Source organism: Anopheles funestus, chromosome 2RL, assembly GCF_943734845.2.
Source record: "Anopheles funestus chromosome 2RL, idAnoFuneDA-416_04, whole genome shotgun sequence".
Lineage (NCBI taxonomy): Eukaryota > Metazoa > Arthropoda > Insecta > Diptera > Culicidae > Anopheles > Anopheles funestus.
This window is the reverse complement of record NC_064598.1, coordinates 17,303,711-17,322,568: the sequence shown is the minus strand read 5'-3', so window position 1 is coordinate 17,322,568 and position 18,858 is coordinate 17,303,711. Positions and strand designations below refer to the sequence as shown.

Genomic DNA, 18,858 nt, shown 5'->3' with positions numbered 1-18,858 from the left:
TTATTTTTCACATTTTTTTTATTTCAAGCATTATTAGAGTGAAAAGAAACTCATTGCAACCCATTGGCATTAAAATAAAACAATTTAATTTTTTTTGCAAAATTTCCCAAAAAAATCGTAAGGGGTAAGCCTTATGAAATTTTCGAGTGGAAATTTTTTTTGAAATTTTTTTCTGATTTTTTATTCTTTTTTTAATTTAAAGCACTATTTAAGTGAAAAGAAACTTATTGCAACAAATTCCCATCAAAATATATCACATTTAAAATTTTTGCTACATTGCTCAAAACTGAGGAAAATTTTACATTTTCTCAAACAGGGTAAGGAACTTGGTTCCTCGAATATCTTCTGGCACAGACATCTGAGAGCATGGCCGTCCAAGAAGAAAATGTAGCCATTGGTGCCATCTATCGACCACAGGTTAAAGATTGGAGATCCGTTAGATACCGACCGAGTTATAGGCAAAACTTGGTGCAAAAATGAGGAAAATTTTATTTTTTTTTGAATTTTTTGATTTTTTTATTATTTTCCACTCTTTTTTTTTATTTCAAGCATTATTTGAATGAAAAGAAACTCATTGCAACCCATTGGCATTAAAATAAAACAATTTAATTTTTTTTGCAAAATTTCCCAAAAAAATCGTAAGGGGTAAGCCTTATGAAATTTTCGAGTGGAAAATTTTTTTGAAATTTTTTTCTGATTTTTTATTCTTTTTTTAATTTAAAGCACTATTTAAGTGAAAAGAAACTTATTGCAACAAATTCCCATCAAAATATATCACATTTAAAATTTTTGCTACATTGCTCAAAACTGAGGAAAATTTTACATTTTCTCAAACAGGGTATGGAACTTGGTTCCTCGAATAACTTCTGGCACAGACATCTAAGGGCATGGCTGTCCAAGAAGAAAATGTAGCCATTGGTGCCATCCATCGACCACAGGTTAAAGATTGGCGATCCGTTAGATACCGACCGAGTTATAGGCAAAACTTGGTGCGAAAATGAAGAAAATTTTACATTTTCTCAAACAGGGTATGAAACTTGGTTCCTCGAATAACTTCTGGCACAGACATCTAAGGGCATGGCCGTCCAAGAAGAAAATGTAGCCATTGGTGCCATCTATCGACCACAGGTTAAAGTTTGGCGATCCGTTAGATACCGACCGAGTTATAGGCAAAACTTGGTGCAAAAATGAAGAAAATTTTACATTTTCTCAAACAGGGTATGGAACTTGGTTCCTCGAATAACTTCTGGCACAGACATCTAAGGGCATGGCTGTCCAAGAAGAAAATGTAGCCATTGGTGTCATCTATTGACCACAAGTTAAAGTTTGGCGATCCGTTGGATACCGACCGAGTTATAGGCAAAACTTGGTGCGAAAATGAAGAAAATTTTACATTTTCTCAAACAGGGTATGGTACTTGGTTCCTCGAATAACTTCTGGCACAGACATCTGAGGGCATGACCGTCCAAGAAGAAAATGTAGCCATTGGTGTCATCTATTGACCACAAGTTAAAGTTTGGCGATCCGTTGGATACCGACCGAGTTATAGGCAAAACTTGGTGCAAAAATGAGGAAAATTTTCATTTTCTTTTAAGTTTTTGAATTTTTTATTATTTTTAACATTTTTTTTATTTCAAGCATTATTAGAGTGAAAAGAAACTCATTGCAACCCATTGGCATTAAAATAAAACAATTTAATTTTTTTTGCAAAATTTCCCAAAAAAATCGTAAGGGGTAAGCCTTATGAAATTTTCGAGTGGAAATTTTTTTTGAAATTTTTTTCTGATATTTTATTCTTTTTTTAATTTAAAGCACTATTTAAGTGAAAAGAAACTTATTGCAACAAATTCCCATCAAAATATATCACATTTAAAATTTTTGCTACATTGCTCAAAACTGAGGAAAATTTTACATTTTCTCAAACAGGGTATGGAACATGGTTCCTCGAATAACTTCTGGCACAGACATCTGAGGGCATGGCCGTCCAAGAAGAAAATGTAGCCATTGGTGCCATCTATCGACCACAGGTTAAAGTTTGGCGATCCATTGGATACCGACCGAGTTATAGGCAAAACTTGGTGCAAAAATGAAGAAAATTTTACATTTTCTCAAACAGGGTATGGAACTTGGTTCCTCGAATAACTTCTGGCACAGACATCTAAGGGCATGGCTGTCCAAGAAGAAAATGTAGCCATTGGTGCCATCTATCGACCACAGGTTAAAGTTTGGCGATCCGTTGGATACCGACTGAGTTATAGGCAAAACTGGGTGCAAAAATGAAGAAAATTTTCACATTTTCTCAAACAGGGTATGGAACTTGGTTCCTCGAATAACTTCTGGCACAGACATCTGAGGGCATGGCTGTCCAAGAAGAAAATTTAGTCATTGGTGCCATCTATCGACCACAGGTTAAAGATTGGCGATTCGTTGGATACCGACCGAGTTATAGACAAAACTTGGTGCAAAAATGAGGAAAATTTTCATTTTCTTTTGATTTTTTGATTTTTTTATTATTTTTCACATTTTTTTTATTTCAAGCATTATTAGAGTGAAAAGAAACTCATTGCAACCCATTGGCATTAAAATGAAACAATTTAATTTTTTTTGCAAAATTTCCCAAAAAAATCGTAAGGGGTAAGCCTTATAAAATTTTCGAGTGGAAAATTTTTTAGAAATTTTTTTCTGATTTTTTATTCTTTTTTTAATTTAAAGCAATATTTAAGTGAAAAGAAACTTATTGCAACAAAATTCGCATTAAAATATACCACATTTTTCAATTTTGCTAAATTACTCAAAAATGAGAAAATTTTACATTTTCTCAAACAGGGTAAGGAACTTGGTTCCTCGAATAACTTCTGGCACAGACATCTAAGGGCATGGCTGTCCAAGAAGAAAATGTAGCCATTGGTGCCATCTATCGACCACAGGTTAAAGTTTGGCGATCCGTTGGATACCGACCGAGTTATAGGCAAAACTTGGTGCAAAAATGAAGAAAATTTTACATTTTCTCAAACAGGGTATGGAACTTGGTTCCTCGAATAACTTCTGGCACAGACATCTGAGGGCATGGCCGTCCAAAAAGAAAATGTAGCCATTGGTGCCATCTATCGAGCACAGGTTAAAGATTGGCGATCCGTTGGATACCGACCGAGTTATAGGCAAAATATGGTGCGAAAATGAAGAATATTTTACATTTTCTCAAACAGGGTATGGAACTTGGTTCCTCGAATAACTTCTGGCACAGACATCTGAGAGCATGGCTGTCCAAGAAGAAAATGTAGCCATTGGTGCCATCTATCGACCACAGGTTAAAGATTGAAGATCCGTTAGATACCGACCGAGTTATAGGCAAAACTTGGAGCAAAAATGAGGAAAATTTTCATTTTTTTTAAATTTTTTGATTTTTTTTATTATTTTTCACTCTTTTTTTTGATTTCAAGCATTATTAGAGTGAAAAGAAACTCATTGCAACCCATTGGCATTGAAATAAAACAATTTAATTTTTTTTGCAAAATTTCCCAAAAAAATCGTAAGGGGTAAGCCTTATGAAATTTTCGAGTGGAAAATTTTTTTGAAATTTTTTTCTGATTTTTTATTCTTTTTTTAATTTAAAGCACTATTTAAGTGAAAAGAAACTTATTGCAACAAATTCCCATCAAAATATATCACATTTAAAATTTTTGCTACATTGCTCAAAACTGAGGAAAATTTTACATTTTCTCAAACAGGGTAACGAACTTGGTTCCTCGAATAACTTCTGGCACAGACATCTGAGGGCATGGCTGTCCAAGAAGAAAATGTAGCCATTGGTGCCATCTATCGACCACAGGTTAAAGATTGGAGATCCGTTAGATACCGACCGAGTTATAGGCAAAACTTGGTGCAAAAATGAGGAAAATTTTCATTTTTTTTTGAATTTTTTGATTTTTTTATTATTTTCCACTCTTTTTTTTATTTCAAGCATTATTTGAGTGAAAAGAAACTCATTGCAACCCATTGGCATTAAAATAAAACAATTTAATTTTTTTTGCAAAATTTCCCAAAAAAATCGTAAGGGGTAAGCCTTATGAAATTTTCGAGTGGAAAATTTTTTTGAAATTTTTTTCTGATTTTTTATTCTTTTTTTAATTTAAAGCACTATTTAAGTGAAAAGAAACTTATTGCAACAAATTCCCATCAAAACATATCACATTTAAAATTTTTGCTACATTGCTCAAAAATGAGGAAAATTTTACATTTTCTCAAACAGGGTATGGAACTTGGTTCCTCGAATAACTTCTGGCACAGACATCTGAGAGCATGGCCGTCCAAGAAGAAAATGTAGCCATTGGTGCCATCTATCGACCACAGGTTAAAGATTGGAGATCCGTTAGATACCGACCGAGTTATAGGCAAAACTTGGTGCAAAAATGAGGAAAATTTTCATTTTTTTTTGAATTTTTTGATTTTTTTATTATTTTCCACTCTTTTTTTTATTTCAAGCATTATTTGAGTGAAAAGAAACTCATTGCAACCCATTGGCATTAAAATAAAACAATTTAATTTTTTTTTGCAAAATTTCCCAAAAAAATCGTAAGGGGTAAGCCTTATGAAATTTTCGAGTGGAATTTTTTTTTGAAATTTTTTTCTGATTTTTTATTCTTTTTTTAATTTAAAGCACTATTTAAGTGAAAAGAAACTTATTGCAACAAATTCCCATCAAAATATATCACATTTAAAATTTTTGCTACATTGCTCAAAACTGAGGAAAATTTTACATTTTCTCAAACAGGGTATGGAACTTGGTTCCTCGAATAACTTCTGGCACAGACATCTAAGGGCATGGCTGTCCAAGAAGAAAATGTAGCCATTGGTGCCATCCATCGACCACAGGTTAAAGATTGGAGATCCGTTAGATACCGACCGAGTTATAGGCAAAACTTGGTGCGAAAATGAAGAAAATTTTACATTTTCTCAAACAGGGTATGAAACTTGGTTCCTCGAATAACTTCTGGCACAGACATCTAAGGGCATGGCCGTCCAAGAAGAAAATGTAGCCATTGGTGCCATCTATCGACCACAGGTTAAAGTTTGGCGATCCGTTAGATACCGACCGAGTTATAGGCAAAACTTGGTGCAAAAATGAAGAAAATTTTACATTTTCTCAAACAGGGTATGGAACTTGGTTCCTCGAATAACTTCTGGCACAGACATCTAAGGGCATGGCTGTCCAAGAAGAAAATGTAGCCATTGGTGCCATCTATCGACCACAGGTTAAAGTTTGGCGATTCGTTGGATATCGACCGAGTTATAGGCAAAACTTGGTGCAAAAATGAGGAAAATTTTCATTTTCTTTTAAGTTTTTGAATTTTTTATTATTTTTAACATTTTTTTTTATTTCAAGCATTATTAGAGTGAAAAGAAACTCATTGCAACCCATTGGCATTAAAATAAAACAATTTAATTTTTTTTGCAAAATTTCCCAAAAAAATCGTAAGGGGTAAGCCTTATGAAATTTTCGAGTGGAATTTTTTTTTGAAATTTTTTTCTGATTTTTTATTCTTTTTTTAATTTAAAGCACTATTTAAGTGAAAAGAAACTTATTGCAACAAATTCCCATCAAAATATATCACATTTAAAATTTTTGCTACATTGCTCAAAACTGAGGAAAATTTTACATTTTCTCAAACAGGGTATGGAACATGGTTCCTCGAATAACTTCTGGCACAGACATCTGAGGGCATGGCCGTCCAAGAAGAAAATGTAGCCATTGGTGCCATCTATCGACCACAGGTTAAAGTTTGGCGATCCATTGGATACCGACCGAGTTATAGGCAAAACTTGGTGCAAAAATGAAGAAAATTTTACATTTTCTCAAACAGGGTATGGAACTTGGTTCCTCGAATAACTTCTGGCACAGACATCTAAGGGCATGGCTGTCCAAGAAGAAAATGTAGCCATTGGTGCCATCTATCGACCACAGGTTAAAGTTTGGCGATCCGTTGGATACCGACTGAGTTATAGGCAAAACTGGGTGCAAAAATGAAGAAAATTTTCACATTTTCTCAAACAGGGTATGGAACTTGGTTCCTCGAATAACTTCTGGCACAGACATCTGAGGGCATGGCTGTCCAAGAAGAAAATTTAGTCATTGGTGCCATCTATCGACCACAGGTTAAAGATTGGCGATTCGTTGGATACCGACCGAGTTATAGACAAAACTTGGTGCAAAAATGAGGAAAATTTTCATTTTTTTTTAATTTTTTGATTTTTTTATTATTTTTCACATTTTTTTTATTTCAAGCATTATTAGAGTGAAAAGAAACTCATTGCAACCCATTGGCATTAAAATAAAACAATTTAATTTTTTTTGCAAAATTTCCCAAAAAAATCGTAAGGGGTAAGCCTTATAAAATTTTCGAGTGGAAAATTTTTTAGAAATTTTTTTCTGATTTTTTATTCTTTTTTTAATTTAAAGCAATATTTAAGTGAAAAGAAACTTATTGCAACAAAATTCGCATTAAAATATACCACATTTTTCAATTTTGCTAAATTACTCAAAAATGAGGAAAATTTTACATTTTCTCAAACAGGGTAAGGAACTTGGTTCCTCGAATAACTTCTGGCACAGACATCTAAGGGCATGGCTGTCCAAGAAGAAAATGTAGCCATTGGTGCCATCCATCGACCACAGGTTAAAGATTGGAGATCCGTTAGATACCGACCGAGTTATAGGCAAAACTTGGTGCGAAAATGAAGAAAATTTTACATTTTCTCAAACAGGGTATGAAACTTGGTTCCTCGAATAACTTCTGGCACAGACATCTAAGGGCATGGCCGTCCAAGAAGAAAATGTAGCCATTGGTGCCATCTATCGACCACAGGTTAAAGTTTGGCGATCCGTTAGATACCGACCGAGTTATAGGCAAAACTTGGTGCAAAAATGAAGAAAATTTTACATTTTCTCAAACAGGGTATGGAACTTGGTTCCTCGAATAACTTCTGGCACAGACATCTAAGGGCATGGCTGTCCAAGAAGAAAATGTAGCCATTGGTGCCATCTATCGACCACAGGTTAAAGTTTGGCGATTCGTTGGATATCGACCGAGTTATAGGCAAAACTTGGTGCAAAAATGAGGAAAATTTTCATTTTCTTTTAAGTTTTTGAATTTTTTATTATTTTTAACATTTTTTTTATTTCAAGCATTATTAGAGTGAAAAGAAACTCATTGCAACCCATTGGCATTAAAATAAAACAATTTAATTTTTTTTGCAAAATTTCCCAAAAAAATCGTAAGGGGTAAGCCTTATGAAATTTTCGAGTGGAATTTTTTTTTGAAATTTTTTTCTGATTTTTTATTCTTTTTTTAATTTAAAGCACTATTTAAGTGAAAAGAAACTTATTGCAACAAATTCCCATCAAAATATATCACATTTAAAATTTTTGCTACATTGCTCAAAACTGAGGAAAATTTTACATTTTCTCAAACAGGGTATGGAACATGGTTCCTCGAATAACTTCTGGCACAGACATCTGAGGGCATGGCCGTCCAAGAAGAAAATGTAGCCATTGGTGCCATCTATCGACCACAGGTTAAAGTTTGGCGATCCATTGGATACCGACCGAGTTATAGGCAAAACTTGGTGCAAAAATGAAGAAAATTTTACATTTTCTCAAACAGGGTATGGAACTTGGTTCCTCGAATAACTTCTGGCACAGACATCTAAGGGCATGGCTGTCCAAGAAGAAAATGTAGCCATTGGTGCCATCTATCGACCACAGGTTAAAGTTTGGCGATCCGTTGGATACCGACTGAGTTATAGGCAAAACTGGGTGCAAAAATGAAGAAAATTTTCACATTTTCTCAAACAGGGTATGGAACTTGGTTCCTCGAATAACTTCTGGCACAGACATCTGAGGGCATGGCTGTCCAAGAAGAAAATTTAGTCATTGGTGCCATCTATCGACCACAGGTTAAAGTTTGGCGATTCGTTGGATATCGACCGAGTTATAGGCAAAACTTGGTGCAAAAATGAGGAAAATTTTCATTTTCTTTTAAGTTTTTGAATTTTTTATTATTTTTAACATTTTTTTTATTTCAAGCATTATTAGAGTGAAAAGAAACTCATTGCAACCCATTGGCATTAAAATAAAACAATTTAATTTTTTTTGCAAAATTTCCCAAAAAAATCGTAAGGGGTAAGCCTTATGAAATTTTCGAGTGGAAAATTTTTTAGAAATTTTTTTCTGATTTTTTATTCTTTTTTTAATTTAAAGCAATATTTAAGTGAAAAGAAACTTATTGCAACAAAATTCGCATTAAAATATACCACATTTTTCAATTTTGCTAAATTACTCAAAAATGAGGAAAATTTTACATTTTCTCAAACAGGGTAAGGAACTTGGTTCCTCGAATAACTTCTGGCACAGACATCTAAGGGCATGGCTGTCCAAGAAGAAAATGTAGCCATTGGTGCCATCTATCGACCACAGGTTAAAGTTTGGCGATCCGTTGGATACCGACCGAGTTATAGGCAAAACTTGGTGCAAAAATGAAGAAAATTTTACATTTTCTCAAACAGGGTATGGAACTTGGTTCCTCGAATAACTTCTGGCACAGACATCTGAGGGCATGGCCGTCCAAGAAGAAAATGTAGCCATTGGTGCCATCTATCGAGCACAGGTTAAAGATTGGCGATCCGTTGGATACCGACCGAGTTATAGGCAAAATATGGTGCGAAAATGAAGAATATTTTACATTTTCTCAAACAGGGTATGGAACTTGGTTCCTCGAATAACTTCTGGCACAGACATCTAAGGGCATGGCTGTCCAAGAAGAAAATGTAGCCATTGGTGCCATCTATCGACCACAGGTTAAAGTTTGGCGATCCGTTGGATACCGACCGAGTTATAGGCAAAACTTGGTGCAAAAATGAGGAAAATTTTACATTTTCTCAAACAGGGTATGGAACTTGGTTCCTCGATAATCTTCTGGCACAGACATCTGAGAGCATGGCCGTCCAAGAAGAAAATGTAGCCATTGGTGCCATCCATCGACCACAGGTTAAAGATTGGAGATCCGTTGGATATCGACCGAGTTATATGCGAAATTTGGTGCAAAAATGAGGAAAATTTTCATTTTTTTTTTAATTTTTTGATTTTTTTATTATTTTCTACTCTTTTTTTTATTTCAAGCATTATTTGAGTGAAAAGAAACTCATTGCAACCCATTGGCATTGAAATAAAACAATTTAATTTTTTTTGCAAAATTTCCCAAAAAAATCGTAAGGGGTAAGCCTTATATACTTGAGCGAACCACCGTGGCGAACAGACGTGTTTTTGGTAGCTCTAGTGCGTGTGAAAGTGTGCGGAATAGGAATTCTAATTTCCTACTAATCGCGTGGTGCCAGGAGTGGAAAGATCACCAATCGACGCGTGGTGCGAATACGCATCGATTGGTACCTCGTGCGTGAAAATCGGTGGGAAAACACGCGAACAACAGACAAAAAACCGACACACGTGGTTTTGCGGCAAAATCTCAAACGGTGCGTGGCGGCTTCCGCAGCAGGTGTCTGGTGTCGCCGTGTGTGTTGCCGTCCATGTGCCCGATGTGGCGTTGTCGCCGCGTGTGAATTCGGTTAAAACAACACCAGATGTTACATTCGGTGTAACACTTTGGCTAAAGTGCTGCCTGGAAGGCACTTTTTATTACACCGAGTGTTTCTGTGTACGCAGTGTTGTGCGGTGAGAAACAAAAAAAACGGACATACCGGCCAAATCCGTGGGGCCAGGATTTTGGTTCTTGGTGTGCGACGCGGAATCGCGGACCTGAAACATTTTCCGCGAAAATTTTCCGCGAAGCCGGAAAAACCAAGGAGTTTTTCGCGGATCACTTTTCCGGCGATAACTCCTACAGTTTTCCATCTACCGGAGTGGAAAGCACATCAATCGACGCGTGGTGAAAAAACGCATCGATTGGTACATCGAAATCGGAAATCGGGGTGAAAATACAGGAATAAGAGACAAAAAACCGTCATACGTGGTGGTACGGTAAACTCTGTACAGTGCGTAGCGGCTATTGCAGCCGGTGTTGTGTTGCGTGTTGCCGCGAGCGTTGTCGGGTGAAGGTGGGAGTGATTGCCGCGCGTGTGTGTGCCAACAAGAATAAAGAGCGGTGAAGTCGGGCGTTGGCGGGTTGCACACCGGCTAGGCGTCTAGGTCCGGCGATTTCAACGCTGGACAAGGCGTCAAACCGGGCAACCCGTAAACAGTAATGTCGGAGATAAATAGTGTTGGGTCATTGGATGCGGAGGCCACCGAATCCATGAACCCAAAAAAGAGGAAGATGTCGAGGGTGAACATGTCCCCGCGGGTGGTGCTGACGTTGCTGGACTTGACGAAGTCCTCATCGGTTAGGAGCACGCCGGAAAGGGCTCCTACGCCAGCCCCGAGGAGTTTGCAGGAGATTCCGGGAGAACCGGAAACGGCAGCGCGTAAGCGTACTGCCCCCACGCCGTCACCGAGGAGAACGGTCACCCCGGAGATGCCGGCCCCAGCCGCATCGCCGTCGGAGGCAGAAGCCGGAAGCTCCAACCCGTGGCCGCTCGTGGACGCGCCACATGAACAGGCGAGCATGTATGTGCGTTTGGTGGAGCAGCTTGAAGAGCTTAACCGGCGGTTAGAGCGTAGCGAGAGGGAGAACGCGAGGCTCCGGGCTGAGCTCAACTTATACCGGACCGGTATTAACACGGTGGTGAGGCTGGAGGATTCAGCGACTGGAGTGCGCTTGGGAAACCAAGCCACGACCAAGTCAGGCCCCAGCAAAAAGACGCTGAGGCGTAAGGCCCAAAGGGATAGAGTCCTAGCGCGTCAGTCGCAGGGTCCTGCCCAGCAGCGATTGCTGGAATTGCAGGAGCACCTGCGGCGCGAAATAGCGGAGGAGCAGGTTACGACGAGGAACGGACAGGGACAGGGGGAATGGCACAAATCCCAGTCCCTGCAACGGGATTACGCCTTTCCTCCATTGGAGGTTAGGCAGCAGCAGCAACGATCATACCGGGATATGGTCTCAGGATGGCAGGTGGCGGGACAGCGGTCAAAGGCCCAGCCTTCAGCCGCACCCCAGCAGCAGCGGCAGCGGCCGCAACATCCGGTTCCGACCCAGCGCCCCGTCCAGACGAACCAGAGATCCGCACGCCGACGACCAGATGCCATCTTGGTTGTCCCGGCACCGGGGGTCTCCTTTGCGGAAATGTACCGGCCAATCCGGACGTGCCCGGCCTTAGAGGATGCCCAAAAGTACATCCGCATCGGGAAGCGGACGCCGAAGGGCAATCTCCGGATGGAGCTGGCCCGGGACGCGGACTCCGCGGCATTGTGCCGCCGCATCCAGGCCACACTGGGTGAGTTGGGGACCGTGAAGGTGCTGACGGAGATGGCGGAGGTAGTCCTAAAGAATGTAGACAACCTCACCGAGGAAGAGACAGTAAGGGAGGCATTAAGGGAGGCACTCGCCAAAGAGCCGGCGGTGGCCTCGCTCAAAATGTGGGAGAGGGCGGATGCCACAAAGAGAGCACGAGTGCGTCTGCCGCGGGTGGAGGCGGAGGTGATCCTAAGCAAAAACCGTCTGCTTATCGATCACTCCTCCTGCCAATTGGAGAAGGCCCCCAGGTTGGAAGCGGCGAAGCTCCGCTGCTTCCGATGCTTGGAGAGGGGGCACATGGCGGCTGCATGCTCCGGGCTGGATCGCAGCAACTGCTGCATCCGCTGCGGAGTAACTGGACATCGAGCGGCCGCCTGCAGCAGCGAGGTAAGCTGCATTCGGTGTGGAGGGCCACACCGTATTGCAGCGCATGGCTGCAGAGGAGCTAACGTTCCCCCACGCCGATAAGCATGCCAGGGGGGAACCACCACCTACAGGTCCTGCAAATCAACACCAACCGGAGCCGGAACGCGCAGGACCTGGCCCTTCATACGATGCGGACGGAGCAGGTGGATATAATGGTGATCTGTGAGCTGTACTCAGCACCGGACGACAACGCGAACTGGGTGGTGGACCGCGACAGGCTGGTGGCCATTGTTACGAGCAGTTGCTCCCACCCGGTTCAGCGCATCCGGAGCACGAGCTTTCCTGGCATCGTGGCGGCAGACGTAGCGGGCGTTACCATCATAGCCTGCTACGCGTCGCCAAGCATCGGGGTTCCTCAATTCATCGAGATGATGCAGTGCATCGAGGTACTCGCCTCAGGACATTCCCGAGTGTTGCTTGCTGGCGACTTTAACGCTTGGAATGGCGCCTGGGGCAGCACGAGGACGAATACCAAGGGCGAGGAATTACTGCAGCTGACGGAGGGGCTCGGGCTCAGCGTCCTGAACCTGGGGAGGGAAGCCACCTTCGTTGGGAACGGCGTCGCTCGTCCGAGCATCGTCGATGTCGCCTTCGCCAGCTCGACCATCTGCAGACAGGACCTCGTCGGGAACCCCGACAGGCAATGGAGGATGCCAGGACTGTACTCGTACAGTGACCACAGATACATCCGCTTCGAGGTGGGGGAACGGCCGGCGACCAACAGCCGGCAAACTCCGGGAAGGGAGGCAGCACCAGCGGCGAGAGCAGCGGGCAGACGCTGGCGGGCGAAAGAATTCAACAGGGAGCTGTTTGATATAGCGCTGCAGACAGCCAACTTTGTGGAGGAGGCCACGGACCCTGAGGGCCTGACCCGAGCCCTGAGCCGGGCGTGCAGCGAGATCATGGCGGAGGTCTCCCCGTCAGTCGGCCACACTGGTAAACCGGCGTACTGGTGGACAACGGAGATTGGCCGGCTGCGGGAGGAATGCCGTCTAGCTTGGGATCGGTTCAGCAGGGTGCCGATCAGCGATCCGGAGAGCCGTCAAACAGCGTCCGCACAACACCAGGAGGCCCGCCAGCTGCTGAAAGCGGAGATCCGGGCCAGCAAGCGGAACCGCTACAACGAGTTCCTGGAACATCTGGAGGACGACGAGACGGGTAGGTGGCAAGGAGAGCTCCTGCGACGGCTCGGTGGAAGCCGTGTCGCACAAGAACGCGACCCGGCCGTCCTGCAGCGTACGGTGGATGCGCTGTTCCCGAACCACCCTGCTGTTACCTGGCCTGTCATCGAACCGGACGGCGTCAACATCAGGCCAGTCACGGAGCAGGAGTTGCTCGACATCGCGGCTGGCCTGAATCCTCGGAAGGCGCCGGGCCTGGATGGGTTGCCGAACGCTGCCCTTTCGGCAGCCATCCGCACGCATCCGGCGACGTTCGTGCGGCTGATCCAGGGGCAGATGGATGCTGGCCGCTTCCCGCGGCAATGGAGGAAGGCGAAGCTGGTGCTGCTCCCCAAACCGGGGAAACCACCGGGCGAGCCGTCTTCGGTGAGGCCGGTGATGCTGCTGGATACACCCGGGAAGGCGTACGAGCGAGTATTGCTGAACCGCCTGAACGACCATATCGAGATGCCGACAGAGCCGCTGCTCTCGGAACACCAATTCGGCTTTCGACGTGGTCGGTCAACACTTCAGGCGGTTGGGCTGGTGACGGAAGCCGCCAGATTGGCGATGAGTTTTAAACGGACGAACCGACGAGACAAGCGCTGCTTGCTCGTTGTCGCCCTGGACGTCCGCAACGCTTTTAATTCCGCCAACTGGCAGGACATCGCACAGGCGCTGCAGGATAAAGGAGTTCCCTCAGGACTGCGCAATATCCTGAAGGAGTACTTCTCGGACCGTGAGCTCACGTACGACACCAGCTCCGGTCCGGTGACACGTCGAGTAACGGCAGGAGTTCCACAGGGGTCCATCCTGGGCCCCACCTTGTGGAATATATTGTACGACGGCGTGTTACGAGTGCAGCTGCCGGAAGGTGCATCCGTCATCGGCTTCGCCGATGACCTAGCAGTACTCGCTCAGGGGTGTACACCGGAGGAGGCGGCAGGTGTAGCGGAGGAGGCCGTAGCAGTGATTGCCGCTTGGATGGAGCAACATCGGTTGCAGCTGGCCCCGGAGAAGACCGAGATCGTCCTCATCTCGAGTCTGCGCCGGGGACATCCGGAAGTGCCAGTACTCATCAACGGTGTGGAAGTTCGCCCGAAGCCGGCGATTCGCTACCTCGGGGTCATGCTTGACGACCACCTATCGTGGAAGCCACATGTGGAGAAAGCCACCGCCAAGGCACTCCGTGTGGTGAAGCTGGCCACCAGAGTGATGCACAATCACGCCGGACCGAGGATGGCTAAACGTCGGCTGCTAGCAGCAGTAGCGGACTCGGTGGTGAAGTACGCGGCACCCATCTGGGCGGAAGCGGTCAGGCTCCAGTGGTGTAGGAAGAAACTGCAGCAGCTGCAACGGCCTCTGGCGAAAGGTGTTGCCAGAACCTTCCGTACTGTGGCGTACGACACGGCGGTGGTGCTGGCGGGACTGATTCCGCTACACCTACAGGTGAAGGAGATAGCGCGGCGGTACGAGAGACACCAGCAGGCGCTACAGAGAGGCGTCCTCATCGATAAGGACGCCATCAAGAGGTTGGAGCGATCGGCAACCATCGCGCAGTGGCAGACATCGTGGGACCAGGATGCCGCTCATCCGGAGGCGAGCAGGTTCAGACGATGGGCTCACCGCGTGCTACCGGACATCGCCGGCTGGGTAGGTAGGAAACATGGCGAGATGGATTTCTTCCTTAGCCAGGTGCTCTCCGGACATGGCTTTTTCCGGGAGTACTTGCACGCTATGGGATTCACCTCTGCCCCTACCTGCCCCTTCTGCGCCGACGACACCGTGGAGTCGGCAGAGCACGTGGTGTTCCACTGCCCGAGGTTCGCTGATGTACGCACTCAGCTTCTGACGAACGCGGAAGGCGTTGTCATCACCCCGGAGGAGCTGGAGCGTGTCCTGCTGTCGAGCCCGGAGGCTTGGCAGAGTACGGCGAAGGCAGCAAAGCGGATCTGCAGCTTCCTGCAGCAACGGTGGCTGGAGCAGCAGGTTGCCGAAAACGCGGCAATCACTGGCGAGATCATATCCGCCAATGAGCTGGCGGAACGCATTCGGCGGCAGGCCCGCAATGCTGCCAGAAACGCCGGCCAACGACGAAGACGCCGAGAACGACAGCAGCAGGTGGTACCAGCAGCCGACGAGGACGGAGGGCAACATCGTCCAGCTAGCAGGCAGCCAGAGAGCCATCCCCCCAATCGGCCCGTACGAGACCCGCCATCGGCCGAAGAACGGCTTCGTCGTCGGCAGAGGCGGAATCTTCGGCAACAAGAGTTCCGCGCCCGACTACGCCCCGGTACACTGTCGCCACCGCGTCCGGGTCGAACGAGGAGGAGCCGAGTACCGCCGACGGAGGAAGAGCTAGCCGAACGACGGGAAAGCAGGAGGGTACGCGAACGGGAACGTCGGCAAGAGATGGCGGACCGCAACAGGGGACTTATGTCGGCCGATGTTGAGGCAGCCATCTCAACCACGAATACGTCGACGCGCTGATCGATGACTAGGAGGGGTGAAAGCCGTTAAAGACGGCTTAGGAGGATAGTGGGGCTACTGACCGGGAGAGACCGGCATTCACCGTAGCCGTCTCCGCTCTGCGTGGTAGTAGAACCTGCACTTGTGTGTGAAAACGTTTTCGTTAAATTAGGCGCCAGGGCAAACAGCGGGCAAGCCCGCTTCGTAAAATGCCAGAAGTTTGTGTTGTATTGTGTACTTGTAAAAATGTTGCGTCGATACAATAGATAGGGGGGGCGCGTGCCCTTACTGAATGTAACAGGGACGCGAATGCTGCCGGTGGCTACGCCTTCGCCGGGAAGGCCGCCGGTAACGGAGATATTTGTTTATTGTAAATTTGCGTATTGTACTTGCGTGTTTTATGTTTCGTTGCGTAAACTTTATGTATTACCGCGGCAATTTATGTAAATTTACGGATCAATAAACAAAAATGCATTCAAAAAAAAAAAAAAGGGGTAAGCCTTATGAAATTTTCGAGTGGAAATTTTTTTTGAAATTTTTTTCTGATTTTTTATTTTTTTTTTAATTTTAAAGCACTATTTAAGTGAAAAGAAACTTATTGCAACAAATTCCCATCAAAATATATCACATTTAACATTTTTGCTACATTGCTCAAAACTGAGGAAAATTTTACATTTTCTCAAACAGGGTATGGAACTTGGTTCCTCGAATAACTTCTGGCACAGACATCTGAGGGCATGACCGTCCAAGAAGAAAATGTAGCCATTGGTGCCATCTATCGACCACAGGTTAAAGATTGGAGATCCGTTAGATACCGACCGAGTTATAGGCAAAACTTGGTGCAAAAATGAGGAAAATTTTCATTTTTTTTAAATTTTTTGATTTTTTTTATTATTTTTCACTCTTTTTTTTTTATTTCAAGCATTATTAGAGTGAAAAGAAACTCATTGCAACCCATTGGCATTAAAATAAAACAATTTAATTTTTTTTGCAAAATTTCCCAAAAAAATCGTAAGGGGTAAGCCTTATGAAATTTTCGAGTGGAAAATTTTTTTGAAATTTTTTTCTGATTTTTTATTCTTTTTTTAATTTAAAGCACTATTTAAGTGAAAAGAAACTTATTGCAACAAATTCCCATCAAAATATATCACATTTAAAATTTTTGCTACATTGCTCAAAACTGAGGAAAATTTTACATTTTCTCAAACAGGGTAACGAACTTGGTTCCTCGAATAACTTCTGGCACAGACATCTGAGGGCATGGCTGTCCAAGAAGAAAATGTAGCCATTGGTGCCATCTATCGACCACAGGTTAAAGATTGGAGATCCGTTAGATACCGACCGAGTTATAGGCAAAACTTGGTGCAAAAATGAGGAAAATTTTCATTTTTTTTTGAATTTTTTGATTTTTTTATTATTTTCCACTCTTTTTTTATTTCAAGCATTATTTGAGTGAAAAGAAACTCATTGCAACCCATTGGCATTAAAATAAAACAATTTAATTTTTTTTGCAAAATTTCCCAAAAAAATCGTAAGGGGTAAGCCTTATGAAATTTTCGAGTGGAATTTTTTTTTGAAATTTTTTTCTGATTTTTTATTCTTTTTTTAATTTAAAGCACTATTTAAGTGAAAAGAAACTTATTGCAACAAATTCCCATCAAAACATATCACATTTAAAATTTTTGCTACATTGCTCAAAAATGAGGAAAATTTTACATTTTCTCAAACAGGGTATGGAACTTGGTTCCTCGAATAACTTCTGGCACAGACATCTGAGAGCATGGCCGTCCAAGAAGAAAATGTAGCCATTGGTGCCATCCATCGACCACAGGTTAAAGATTGGAGATCCGTTAGATACCGACCGAGTTATAGGCAAAACTTGGTGCAAAAATGAGGAAAATTTTCATTTTTTTTTTAATTTTTTGATTTTTTTATTATTTTCCACTCTTTTTTTTATTTCAAGCATTATTTGAGTGAAAAGAAACTCATTGCAACCCATTGGCATTAAAATAAAACAATTTAATTTTTTTTGCAAAATTTCCCAAAAAAATCGTAAGGGGTAAGCCTTATGAAATTTTCGAGTGGAATTTTTTTTTGAAATTTTTTTCTGATTTTTTATTCTTTTTTTAATTTAAAGCACTATTTAAGTGAAAAGAAACTTATTGCAACAAATTCCCATCAAAATATATCACATTTAAAATTTTTGCTACATTGCTCAAAACTGAGGAAAATTTTACATTTTCTCAAACAGGGTAACGAACTTGGTTCCTCGAATAACTTCTGGCACAGACATCTGAGGGCATGGCTGTCCAAGAAGAAAATGTAGCCATTGGTGCCATCTATCGACCACAGGTTAAAGATTGGAGATCCGTTAGATACCGACCGAGTTATAGGCAAAACTTGGTGCAAAAATGAGGAAAATTTTAATTTTTTTTTGAATTTTTTGATTTTTTTATTATTTTCCACTCTTTTTTTTATTTCAAGCATTATTTGAGTGAAAAGAAACTCATTGCAACCCATTGGCATTAAAATAAAACAATTTAATTTTTTTTGCAAAATTTCCCAAAAAAATCGTAAGGGGTAAGCCTTATGAAATTTTCGAGTGGAATTTTTTTTTGAAATTTTTTTCTGATTTTTTATTCTTTTTTTAATTTAAAGCACTATTTAAGTGAAAAGAAACTTATTGCAACAAATTCCCATCAAAACATATCACATTTAAAATTTTTGCTACATTGCTCAAAAATGAGGAAAATTTTACATTTTCTCAAACAGGGTAAGGAACTTGGTTCCTCGATAATCTTCTGGCACAGACATCTGAGAGCATGGCCGTCCAAGAAGAAAATGTAGCCATTGGTGCCATCCATCGACCACAGGTTAAAGATTCTAGATCCGTTAGATACCGACCGAGTTATAGACAAAACTTGGTGCAAAAATGAGGAAAATTTTCATTTTTTTTAAATTTTTAATTCCCAAAAAAATCGTAAGGAGTAAGCCTTATGAAATTTTCGAGTGGAAAATTTTTTTGAAATTTTTTTCTGATTTTTTATTCTTTTTTTAATTTAAAGCACTATTTAAGTGAAAAGAAACTTATTGCAACAAATTCCCATCAAAATATATCACATTTAAAATTTTTGCTACATTGCTCAAAACTGAGGAAAATTTTACATTTTCTCAAACAGGGTAAGGAACTTGGTTCCTCGAATATTTTCTGGCACAGACATCTAAGGGCATGGCTGTCCAAGAAGAAAATGTAGCCATTGGTGCCATCCATCGACCACAGGTTAAAGATTGGAGATCCGTTAGATACCGACCGAGTTATAGGCAAAACTTGGTGCAAAAATGAGGAAAATTTTCATTTTTTTTTGAATTTTTTGATTTTTTTATTATTTTCCACTCTTTTT

The 18,858-nt window shown here is 42.5% G+C and overlaps 1 long non-coding RNA gene across 1 annotated transcript; it reads left to right on the top strand.

The window, feature by feature from the left end:
• The first annotated feature begins 1,392 nt into the window (after positions 1-1,392).
• On the top strand, positions 1,393-7,111 carry LOC125762264 (uncharacterized). The gene is made up of 3 exons (XR_007418196.1): positions 1,393-1,508; positions 5,063-5,252; positions 6,864-7,111. It is a non-coding gene; the product is annotated as an uncharacterized LOC125762264 (long non-coding RNA).
• The last annotated feature ends 11,747 nt before the right edge of the window (positions 7,112-18,858 follow it).